This window comes from Lontra canadensis, unplaced genomic scaffold, assembly GCF_010015895.1.
Source record: "Lontra canadensis isolate GAN:19392208 unplaced genomic scaffold, GSC_riverotter_1.0 scaffold113, whole genome shotgun sequence".
Lineage (NCBI taxonomy): Eukaryota > Metazoa > Chordata > Mammalia > Carnivora > Mustelidae > Lontra > Lontra canadensis.
In genome coordinates, this window is record NW_022631107.1 from 718,095 (window position 1) to 729,134 (window position 11,040).

The following is an 11,040-nucleotide window of genomic DNA, read 5'->3' on the forward strand; positions in this document are numbered from 1 at the left end:
ATGGAGGAGTACACCTGAGAGCCTTGCCCTTGGCGAATTGTGGATGATTGTGGTGGAGTCCTTTACAATGGGCAACATAGGTGGTGGGACCTCTCAGACAATCAAGGATTTTTGCAATTCTCCAGTGGGAGTAAACCACAGACTGTGAGGGAGTTTGACAGATATTAAAACCAGGGCTCTGTGGTTGGGAGGTAACTTTGCAGTTTGGGGAGGTTTATTTTCCATGACTGACTGCAGTATGGTTCAAGTTAAAGGGAAAGAAGATCCCTGAAACTCCATCACAAGTGGTGCCTTATCAGGACACACACTGGCAGCAAGAAATGGACCAGTGGCTATGGCTGGGTCAGCTGCAATGGGTAGCATTCTCCTAGATTTAATTGAAGGTGCTGGTATCTTATTGACAATATTTGCCTCATCATAATTTCCCAGTGGTCCTCAGTTTGCTGAAGGCCCCTCTTAGTTGCCTTCAGCCCAGTTAGCATCCTCACTATCTGGAGATCATTGACAATATCAGTAGGACTTCTTCCCCAAGATTTTTAAAACAGAATGAGCTATAGTTCAAGAAAGAATTTCAGAACGTAAGTTACAGTCTGTTTTTAAAACCACAGATGGAACAGCTATGCCAAACAGGCTTTGAAGAGACACTTACTCTTTTTTCTATTTAAAGGAACGTGGGGGATGGGGCACCTGGGTGGCTCAGTCAATCAAGCATCTGTCTTCAGCTCAGGTCATGATCCCGAGGTCCTCGGGATTGAGCCCCATTCGGGCTCCCTGCTCTGCAGGGGGCCTGCTTCTCCCTCTCCCTCTGCCTGCTGTTCTCCCTGCTTATGCTCTCTCTCTCTCTCTCTTTCCCTGTCAAATAAATAAGTAAAAATCTTGAAAAAAAAAGTTTATTAAAAAAATTAAGGAACATGGGCAAAGGAAGATGTTAAAAGATAATACATTTATTCATATCTGGATTGCATTTGTGATAAAAATAAATGTCTACTATCTTTTAAAAGAACATCTAATAAATGCTTAGAACAACAATGAAATGTGACACTCATTTCCTTGAGGACTTCTTCGTCTGGTTTTATGTGTTCTGTCAGTCAAACAATAAAAAACTCCTGGGAAAAAAAGAAAGAAGGGGAGAATAGATATTTGGGTAGTTGGATAGTGTCACAGTGTCATTCTAAATATAGAAAGGAGGAACATGTAGCTTCTTGCTACATATCAGGGTAATAATGGTTCAAGATGACACATTGGGTACTTTATTCCCTCTGGTTAATCAAATGAATTGGGTAAGTGCAAAAATTTCAAATATTTTTAGTGTGTGTCCTTTTCCAAGCACCAAATTCCAATTTACAATATCTAAGTTATTAACAATTAATATCCCTATTTGTGTGTTAAACAAATTTCATATACTTCAGTCTGGTGTTCACACATATTCACTTGTGAAGTTTATCAGTTAATTAACAAATATTAATTTAATCTCTACAATGTGCTCTACAGCTTGAAACTTGCTGGAGAAAATGAAAAAAAGACATAGGATACAAGGACCTTGAATTCAGGGGCTATTAAGTTGAATATATAAGATCATATAATATTCTAATATATATCAAAAGACTTAAAAGCTTTCCAAACTTTCAGAAACTGTCAAATCTAGTCAGAAAAATACAACCTGAGGAAATTATCATGAGCATATGGAAAGAGTTAATTATATGCATGGTCATTAAAGCATTGATTATTAAAAACAGCAAACTAAAAAACTGCAATTTCAATAAGAGGGAATTTCTCCAGAAATTACGTTGCTCCCATACAACTGAACGCAATGTCATCTAGATGACTGTGAAAGGATACTTACAACATATAATGCACACTCATGATTTCTTGTTAGGTGGAAAACACATATCTTACTGAAAAAGATGTAATTTTTGCATTGTCAGTGCTATCTATAAGCTCTCTCCCTCTTCTCTGAGAATTGTCCTCCAGATCATAGAGACCCCATTTCAGTTTTTTACCAGTGACTTGTGTCTGCTGATTGGATCTCCTGGCCCAACTTGGGCAATCAAATTCTGCCTTTTAGTAATTTGAAATTGAAATTTACAAATGCTAGTATCTTTCTGTCGGTGCCTTGAATACAGCATGACTAATTCACATGTTGGTTTACAGTGATGTACATTTAACTACACATATGGGGAAGCAAAGAAGTGTATCTACAGAGAGAAAAGAATGACAACATCTATAAAGAGGGGAACTGAGGACAGAAACCATGTGTTTTCAGAAGGTTCTGATGACCAGTTCCAGGTTCTAACCCTGACTTTGGAGTCCATTAGACATCCCACTTCCTTTTAATAATTCTCTTGTTCTCTAAGCTGGTCTGACAGGCTTACTGGTTACTTGCAACCCAAATCAGATCTCCTATTTGAAACCAAGAGTAATTTCTAAGAATATTAGGAATGCCATCATTGCTAATAGGAGGTATCTGGGCATTTGTGATAGTATATAGGACAAGATGATGCTAAAATTGTTTCCTTATATTCTTGCTTGATGAAACTCTCATGGGCAAAGTTTTTAAAAAACATTTTGGGGAATGTTCTTTTGAATAAAAAATGTACCTGGTTTGTGAAGATACTTTTCTATTGTTAGAGCCTCCTATTGTTAGAGCTCACAAACTAATTGGCTTTCCAGTCCAGGGCTTAGCATGTCAGCTTATGCTGGCAGATGGTTCCACCTGGAACCTAACCCAATATTAAGTCTGTAGTTCCCCATTTGATTGGAAATGTCAGCTCTTGGTTCAGTCCCCAGATTCCACATTAGGAATTATTGATGGTTCAGTTTGCAGTCCCCATTTGTTTGGGTTTGCTGGTTCAATATTTTCTCCAGTCCCTAGTTCCATATTGACAATTGCTGGTGTTACACTCAAGGCCTCTACTGGCCAGTCCAGAGTAACATCTCTTTGGTTACTGCTGTCTTGATGTGCTCATGTTCATCTTGTTTTGTGTAAATAAAATTAGTGGGCATGGTTCAAGACTTAAAAGCTGTCAGAGTGCTAACGATTTAACTCAAAGACTTCTGTGTTAAGAAAACTTGGTCATGGACTATGTTAGCTTGACACTAGGTCACCCGCCAACCTCAAGAAAATTTCCATGCAGTGAGGTATACTGTAAAACACCACACCAGCCCCAACTTAGGCATTAATTTGGATCTGAGAGACCCAAGGCCTAGCTAAAGAAATGAGATCCTTTATTCCAAAGTGTTGAACACGCCACCTTCCAGCCCAACTGTTTATTTTATATCTAAGAATTGCAGTCTTGGAAGCTGTAGATATCTATAAAAATGGCAAAATCTTACTAAAATTGGAGTCTTGAGAACTTGGCTTGGTAACTGTCAGGATGGGGGCCCCAATATGTGGTTGGACAGAAATATGGGTTAAACTCCATTTGTAGCTAGGGTCCTGCCAACCTGCCAGCCCTCAATCTAAAATTACAATGGCCCGTATGAGAAATGATTCAGTTAGACAAGATCATTCATTTAAGAAGTGAACTTCAAAGCAAGGGCTCCCAAATCAACAAGTAGAATGGGATACTTATTTTAATTGGCACTCAGAAGCCTCCAAAACGCTTCAAAATTCCAAAATAGCTTTATTGAAAGTTTCATTGCAAATGGCTAATGAAAAATTAAAGATATAAAAAGAATCTAAAATAAAGGACTGACATTAACTCCTATGATTCCCCTTGTTCTTCCTTTTTATTTTTTAAAAAATTTTTAAAAGATTTTATTTATTTATTTGACAGACAGTAGGCAGAGAGAGAGAGAGGAAAGCAGGCTCCCCACCAAGCAGAGAGCCCAATGTGGGGCTCGATCCCAGGACCTCGGGATCATGACCTGAGCCGAAGGCAGAGGCCTAACCCTGTTCTTCCCTTTTAAAAAAGCACTTATTCTAGTAATCCTGAGTTGTCTTTCCACTCTGAAGACACTACAAGATCATAAAAGTCCACCAAGTCACTGGCCCTCTATATCTATCCTTGAAGGAGGACTCACTCCATAGGGTCCCTCCTAGTATTGATGGTACTCTTGAGGAATTTTCTGATACACTGCCATGATAGTTTTTTAAATAGCCAAGAGGAAATAACAATTAAAATTAATGGAAACTTTGCCAAATTTTGATAGATACCAGAGCCTGCAGATGAAATCCTGAGAAAACTGGCAAAAACCAATCAATTCTTACCAGAGGGAGAGGGGAGGAATATGGTGGCAGAGTACAAGGGCTCTAGGCTTGCTTGGTGTTGCAAATACAACTAGATAGGTACCAATCATCCTAAATACCCCAGAAATTGACCTGAAGACTGGCAAAACAAAGTTCACAACTAAAGCTAGAGAAGCTTAAAAGAAGGTAAGAAGTGTGGATACCTGGTTTAGAGGAGAAATGGATCACAGGTGCTGTGGAGGGGAGGGAGTCAAAGTCATGGAGAAGGGTGAGAGAGAGGAGCACAAAGGGGAGCATACTAAGAGAATGTTTCCCCATACCTATTGGCTTGGAAAGCGAGAGGGGCTGAATTTTCTAAGTTCTTGAAACCAGAGAGTCTTTTTTTTTTTTTTTTAAAGATTTTATTTATTTATTTAAGAGAGAGACAGTAAGAGAGAGCATGAGTGAGGAGAAGGTCAGAGGGAGAAGCAGACTCCCCATGGAGCTGCGAGCACAATGCGGGACTCGATCCCGGGACTCCAGGATCATGACCTGAGCCAAAGGCAGTCGTCCAACCAACTGAGCCACCCAGGCATCCTGAAACCAGAGAGTCTTAAAGCCTGAAGTTACTTACACTAAGCTCTACTCCTTGCATTCTTGTGGAACTGCCGTTCTCGTCAAGCTTACCTCAGTCCTGGTAGTGGGTCCCCTCCCCTAGAAGACCAACACAAAAACCTACCCCTACCATGTCTCCTGACCAGATTTTACATGGCCTTGGTTCCCTCATTTCACAAGGAGACCAGAGGACACCTAGTTAAAACTTGTAATATTCAGGCCAGGGACTAAACACTGCCCACAGATAGCAAAGAGAGTTTCCACATGACTGGCCTGAAGGATAGAATAACCAGAACACAAGAGCAGTGTGCAGGCAGCACACACTGGAGATAATCCCTGATGCACTAGGCCCTGACCACTTCTTCATAAGGCCATTACTTTCAGGAGTAGGAGACATAACTGACTTCTCTAACATACAGATGCAGACAAAGACTTAGACAAAATGGGAAGACAGGAATATACCCCACATCAAAGAACGAGATAAGAGCACAGTCAGAGATCTAAGCAAAACAGTATAAACAACATGCCTCATGGAGAATTTAAAGCAATGATCATAAGGATACTCACTGGACTTGAGAAAAAAATAGAAGACTATCAGTGAGACCCTTATGACAAAGATGAAAGACTTTAAAAAGAAACAGATGAAGAGCATAATTGAGATTAGAAACACACTTGATGCAATAAACAACAGGTTGGAAGAAGAGGAATGAATTAATGTGCTAGAAGACAGAGTAATGGCAAGCAATGAAGCTGAACAAAATAAAGAATTATGCAAAAGAGAATAGTTTTAGGGAACTCAGGGACTCTATCACAGTAACATTCCTATTATAGGAGTCCCAGAAGAACAGAGAAAAAAAGAGGCAGAAAACTTATCTGAAGAATTAGTAGCTGAAAATTCCCTAATCTGGGGAAAGAAACAAATATCCAGATCCAGGAGGTATAGAGAACCCCTAACAAAATCAGCAAAAATAGATCCACACAAAGATATATTATAATTAAACTGGCAAATGTTGCAATGAGGAAAAAAATACTAAAAGCAGCAAGACAAAAGAAGTTACTTATAAGGGAAAACCCTTATCAAATTTATCAAAAGGCTACCAAATTTTTCAGTGGAAACTCTCCAAACCAGAATGTACTGGCATGATATATTCAAAGTACTGAGTGGGAAAAATCTGCAGCCAAGAATACTCTATCTAGGAAGGCTAACATTCAAAATAGGAGAAATAAGGAGTTGCACAAACAAAAACTAAAGGAGTACATCAGCACAAAATCAGCCCTGGAAGAAATACTCAAGGGGACTCTGAGTGGAAAAAAAGACCAAAAGTGACAACATGAGGGTAGGAAACACAAAAGTAGTAAAAATGAATATTTCTATTAAAAAACAGCCAAGGAACTCACAGAATAAAAGGATATAAAATACGACAACATATACCTAAAATGTGGGGAGGACAGGAGTAAAAAAATGGGTTCAAACTTAAATGACCATCAACTTAATTTCAGACCACCATATGAAGAAGACGTTATATACAAACCTAATGGAAACCACAAATCATAAAATATTTGTAAATATGCAAAGAATAAAGAGAAAGAAATCCAAATACATCACTAAAGAAAACCAGGAAATCATAAGAGAAAGATAAGAAAGGATCAGAGAACATCTCCAGAAAAACCCACAAGTCATAAAATGGCAGTAAATACATATCTATCAATAATTACTTTGAATGGAAATGGACTGAATGCCCCAATCAAAAGATATAGGGTATCAGAATGGATAAAAAACCAGGACCGACTATATGTTGCCTATAAGAACCTCATTTTAGATATAAAGACACCTGCATATTAAGACTGAGGGGATGGACAAATATTTATCATGCAAATGGATTTCAAAGAAAAGCCAGGGTAGCAATACTTATATCAGACAAACTCATTTTTAAAACAAAGACTGTAACAGAGACAGACCTATATAATAATAAAGGAAACAATCCAACAAAAAGATACAATAATTATAAGTATTTATGTACCCAACATGAGAGTGCCCAAATACATTAAACAGTTAATAACAAACATAAAGGAACTAATTGATAATCAACTATAATAGTAGGGGACTTTGACACCCCACTTATATCAAGAGACAGATCATCTAAACAGAAAATCAATAAAGAAACAGTGACTTCAAATGATACATTGGACTAGATAGATGTAACAGATATAGTCAGAAGATCCCATCCAAAATTAGCAGAATGCACAATCTTTTCAAGTGCACATAAAACTTCTCCAGACTAGATCACATATTAGCTCATAAAACAGGGCTCAGCAAATTCAAGAAAATATGTCATACCATTCACCTTTTCTGACCACAAGAAATTCTACAAATACATGGAGGCTAAATAAATGTTACTAAACAATGAATGGGTCAACCTGGAAATAAAAAGGGAAATAAAAAATACTTGGAAACAAATGAAAATGAAAACACCATGGTCCAAAATCTTTAGGATGCAGCAAAAATAGTTCTAACAGGGACATGTATAGCAATACATGTTTACCTCAAGAAGCAAGAAAAATTGCAAGTAAACAACCTAACTTAAAAAAGAACAAAAACAGAAACAAAAAACATAACTTTACACCTAAAAAAGCTAGAAAAAGAACAAATGAAGCCTAAGGCCAAAAGGAAGGAAATAAAAAAGATTAGAGGAGAAATAAATGATACATAAGCTAAAAAAAGAATAGAACTATTCAACTGAAACCAGGAACTGGCTCTTTGAAAAGATCAATAAAATTGATAAACCTTTAGACAGGTTTATCAAAAAGAAAAGAGAAAGGATCCAAATAAATAAAATCAGAAATGAGAAAGAAGACATACAACAAATACCACAAAAATACAAACCATTATAAGAGATTATTATGAACAAATATATGCCCCCAAATTGAAATTTTTTGAATTTCTGAAATTATTGAAAAAAATTTAAAATTATTATGAAAAAATATATGCCCCAAAAAAGAAGAAATGGGTAAATTCCTAGGATCATATAAATTACCAAAATTGAAACAGGAAGAAATAGAAAATCTGAACAGACCAATTACCAGCAAAGAAATTGAGTCAGTAATCAAAAAATTCTCAAAAAACAAATGTCCAGAACCAGATGGCTTCAAAGCCAAATTCTACCACACATTTAAAGAATAGTTAATACCTCTTCTTTTTTTTTTTTTTTTTCAAGATTTTATTTATTTATTTGACAGACAGTGATCACAAGTAGGCAGAAGGGCAGGCAGAGAGAGAGGGGGAGGCAGGCTCCTGCTGAGCAGAGAGCCCAATGCGGGGCTGGATCCCAGGACCCTGGGATCATGACCTGGGCTGAAGGCAGAGGCTTAACCCACTGAGCCACCCAGGCACCCCAATACCTATTCTTTTTAAACTATTCCAAAAAAATGGGAAAGGAAGGAAAACTTCTAAATTCATTCTATGAGTACAGCATTACCATGATACTAAAGGCGATAAAGACACCACAAAAAAAGAGAAGTACAGGCCAATATCTCTGATGAACATAGATGCAAAAATTGAAAAATCCTTAACAAAATACTAGCAAACCAAATCCAACAAAACATTAAAAAAATCATTCACCCCGATCAAGTGGGATTTATTCCTGGGTTGTGAGTATGGTTCAATATTCACAAATTAATCAACATGACACATCACATTAATAGAATAAAGGATAAGAACCATACAATCATTTCAATAGATGCCAGAAAAACATTTGACAAAGTTCAGCGTCTATTCATGATAAAAACCAGCAACAAAGAAACACGTTTCTTTTTCCATGTTCCCCAAGAAGGAACATACCTCAATAAAATAAAGGCCATACATGAAAAACCCCCAGTGAACATCATCTTAAATGGGGAAAAACTGAAAGCTTTCCCTCTACAGTCAGGATTAAGACAAGGATGTTTACTCTCACCACTATTATTTAACACAGTACTAGGAGTCCTAGCCACAACAATCGGACAGCAAAAAGAAATAAAAGGCATCCAAATTGGCAAGGAAAAAGTAAAACCTTCACCCTATTTACAGATGACTTGATACAATACGTAGAAGACTTGACTCTACCAAGAATTGCTAGAACTGATAAAAGAATTCAATATAGTTGTAGGATACAAAATCAATGTACAGAAATCTGTTGCATTTCTATACACCAATAAAGAAGCATCAAAAAGAGAAATTAAGGAATCAATCTCATTTATAATTGCACCAAAAACCATAAGATACCCAGGAATAAACCTAACCAAAGAGATGAAAGACCGCTTTCACTGGTGAAGGAAATTGAAGATGACATAAAAAAATGGAAAGACAATCCATGCTCATGCATTGGAAGAACAAATATTGTTCTACACAAAGAAATCTACACATTCAATGCAATCCCAATAAAAATACCGATAGCATTTTTCAGAGTGCTAGAACAAATAATACAAAAATTTGTATGGAACCACAAAAAAATCCAAATAGCCAAAGCAATCTTAAAAAAGAAAAGCAAAGCTGAAGTATCACAATTCTAGACTTCAAGTTATATGATAAAGCTGTAGTGATCAAAACAGTATGGTACTGGCACAGAAATAGACAAATGTATCAATGGAACAGAAAAGAAAACTCAGAAATGAACCCACAATTATATGATCAGCTAATCTTTGGCAAGGCAGGAATGAATTATCCAATGGGAAAAAGACTGTCTCTTCAACAGATGGTGTTGGGGAAACTGGACACCAATATGCAAAGGAATAAAACGGAACCATTCTTTTTCACCATACATGAAAATAAACTAAAAATGGATTAAAGACCATTTTATGGTCTTTAATGTGATGTGAGACCATAAAAACCCTAGAAGAAAGCACAGACAGCAATTCCTCTAATATTGGTTATAGCAACTTCTTTCTAGATATGTCTCCTGAGGCAAGGGAAATAAAAAGAAAATAAACTACTGAGAGTACATCAAAATAAAAACTGCGTAGAGAAGGAAACAATCAACAGAACTAAAAGGCAACCTATGGAATGGGAGAAGATATTTGTAAATGACATATCCGATAAAGGGTTAGTATCCAAAATATACAAAGAACTTATAAAACTCAAAACAAAATAACAATTAACAAATAATTCAAATTTGTCTTTGTCAAAATAATAATTCAGGGACACCTGGGTGACTCAGTCGTTAAGCGTCCGCCTTTGGTTCAGGTCATGATCCCAGGATCCTGGGATCGAGCCGGCATCGGGCTCCCTGCTCAATGGGAAGCCTGCTTCTCCCTTTCCCACTCCCTTTGATTGGGTTCCCTCTCTCACTGTCTCTGTCTCTCTCTCTGTGTCAAATAAATAAATAAAATCTTTAAAAAACCCCAAATAATTCAATTAAAAAATGGGCAGAAGACATGAATAGATATTTTTCCAAAGGAGATAAAGCGATGGTGAATAGGCACATGAAAAGATGCTCAATATCATTCATCATTAAGGAAATACAAATCAAAACCCACAATGAGATATCAGCTCACACCAGTCAGAATGGCTAAAATAAAAAACACAAGAAAGAACAGGACAAGAAAGAGCAGAAAAAACACAAGAAAGAACAGGTAAGGATGTGGAAAAAGAGGAACTTTCTTACACTGTTGGTGGGAATGCAAACTGGTGTAGCCACTCTGAAAAACAGTATGGCATTTCCTCAAAAAGTTAAAAATAGAGCTACCCTGTGATCTGGCAAACTTACTACTAAGTATTTACCCAAAGACTACAAAAATACCAATGCAAAGGGATGCACATACCCTACTGTTTATAGCACCATTGTTTATAATAGCCTGTTTATAGTAACAGAGCAAGTGTCTATCATTTTTATCAACCCCCAAAACCTCCCTGTTTATCTAAAATAACAACAACAAGGGCGCCTGGGTGGCTCAATGGTTAAAGCCTCTGCCTTCGGCTCAGGTCATGATCCCAGCGTCCTGGGATCGGGTCCCGGCATCGGGCTCTCTGCTCAGCAGGGAGCCTGCCTCCTCCTCCTCTCTCTCTCTGCCTGCCTCTCTGCCTACTTGTGATCTGTCTGTCAAATTAAAAAAAAAAAAAATTAAAAAAAAAATTTAAAATAACAACAACAAAAAACCCACCAATAACCAACAAACTTGCAAGTATTGTAAAATTTCTAGCCTAAAGAAATAAAAGCGCTTCTTGGAGGAACTTGCTTTCTTTCCCAGTTGTTTTGAGATGTAAATATCCTAGCTGGTCTTCT

The 11,040-nt window shown here is 37.2% G+C and overlaps 1 pseudogene; it reads left to right on the plus strand.

Moving 5' to 3' along the window:
- Positions 1–517, plus strand: LOC116856865 (annotated as a pseudogene).
- Positions 518–11,040: the final 10,523 nt, after the last annotated feature.